This window comes from Penaeus chinensis, chromosome 18 (assembly GCF_019202785.1).
Source record: "Penaeus chinensis breed Huanghai No. 1 chromosome 18, ASM1920278v2, whole genome shotgun sequence".
NCBI lineage: Eukaryota > Metazoa > Arthropoda > Malacostraca > Decapoda > Penaeidae > Penaeus > Penaeus chinensis.
This window is the reverse complement of record NC_061836.1, coordinates 4,625,621-4,628,120: the sequence shown is the minus strand read 5'-3', so window position 1 is coordinate 4,628,120 and position 2,500 is coordinate 4,625,621.

Below are 2,500 nucleotides of genomic sequence, written 5' to 3'. Positions count from 1 at the left end.
CAGCAAGAGAGAGCGAAAGAGTGCCAAAGAGCGCAAGGGAAATCGAGACATGCTGTAGCAGAGTGAAAGGCCTGGCAACCCAAGGACTAGGGTTTTGGATGTCGAGAGGAGCAGAAGAGCAAGAAATATACCTTGTCAGGGAAACCCGAAATTCACAGGTACATTTAAAAGGTGTTAGAGACAAAAGGAGCTCGAGATAGAAGCAAGATATAGATATATGAGGACATACGCGTCCAAAGAGGTTCTCAGACTAAATGTTCGAAAACGTGTCTCTGAATATCTGAGAATACAACTGGTCTGAGAACATGCCCTCATAAGTTCTTCTAAGTTATATGAAAGAGATAGTAAAATAAGAATAAGTTCTGAAAACCACATATGCAATAGATTAGGAATTATTGATTTGAGAATAAAGCAAAGTACCTAATCTCACTTTAGATTACAATCGACCAGACCAGTTCCAGTCTTTATCTTGCTTCTACGATCTCTTTACAGAAGGGAAATGCGTTTCCTGGAATCCATCTTCTAACTTAATCCAATCTTGGATATGTGCGTCCAAATCAGGAAATAATCAAGGTTTGCAAAGGTCCCCCAACGATATCATTGACTGTTAGAGTGCAGTTGCGTGACCATAATTACTTCCAGCGAGAAGGAGACTGGAGGATGATTGGTCCTTTTTCTTCTTCCTTTCTTTCCATCTCCTTGTTTCGTTGCCTCTTCTCTTTTCCATTTGCTTGTCTTGGCTTGTCCCTTTGTTATTCGAATTTTCCCTGATTTGTCTTTGCTCATTTTGTTTCATGACTGTGTTATTTCTGCACTACGTGTTATTATACAGATACTAATGACTATAATAGGAAAGGGTATTCCAGTTTCTATATAAACGCATATATATTATCTATTCACAGATTAAAAAAAGGGCTATCTGTGTTATGTTCCCTTGATTCAAAGAAACGTTCAGACGCATACAGTCGTCTCAGGAATTAAAAAAAAAAAAAAAAAAAAAAAAAATGTAACTGAGCTGCAGATCAAACACGTTATCGTTATGCTTTTAACCTTAACCCTTTTGTTGATGTGAACTGCTGGTGGATCACTGTTGATGGAAACCAACTGTGTAGTATCTACAAAAGTATCTGAGTATGTTGTGCAATCTACGGGCAAACAGGAAAAAAATCACTGCATTATTATTATTTTATAATGGTTTCCGAGTTGGTCATACTACACATACATTCACACGCATAATGCATAACACACACACGCACACGCACATGCACAAGCACACACATACACACACACACACACACACACACACACACACACACACACACACACACACACACACACATATACACATACACATATGCACACACACACACGCACACGCACACACGCACACACACACACACACACACACACACACACACACACACACACACACACACACACACACATACACACACACACATACACATACACATACACCCATACACACACACACACACACACACACACACACACACACACACACACACACACACACACACACACACACAACACACACACACCGACACATACACACACATATACACATACACATGCACACACACACACACAACACACACACACACACACACACACACACACACACACACACACACATATATATATATATATATATATATATATATATATATATGTTTATATATATACATGTAGGCAGTGTAATATCAGTCATACTATATGTGATGCTAAATCTATTCGCCTTATACTTCTTAGGATGCGTGGGATTCGTGATCTCGTTATACACGTTGTTTTTGCGAATTCCCTTTCAAAACAACTTTTTTTTTGTGAAATATGACGTAAAGGAACAAATCCTAACCCTACATAATATTATAGAAGAGGAATTTCTTTACACAAGACTTTATTAAAAACAGGGTCGGCATTTTCCAGGAAAGTGCTGTGAATGGCGGAAAAAATATCAGGATTTACGTGGATGCCGCTTATATTTGGCAGCGTACATTAATTATTCTTGTATATTGCTGTTTCGTATTTTAAATTGTACGTGAGGATTTTAGTATTAATATTATAGACTTAAAGGCGATTTGACGTAACATTAAAGTGTTACATATGATAATAACTTACCATTCGTCACCAATATAAGCAATAAATCTATATGCACTATCATTCTTAGGTACATCGTGTAACAAATAAGAACTCAGTGCAGTTACGTGAAGCTTCTGCTCAGTTTAAGTAATGTAAAGATGAAAAAAAGACTTATAATATACACGAAATAAAGGAAGAGTTTTATAGAAAAGTTAATGGTGCTTCTAATTCTCTCAACGTAAATAGGAAAGCTCACATTACCTGGGTGGTCGATAAGAAGGTCGAAACAATTTTTGAAAAACGGTTTTGATCGGGTCTGTGCAAGAGTTCCAGATAAAGGATACACATATTTAACAAAAATGAAATGTGCAGCAGATAAATAGATGGTTAGAATATTAGCCAT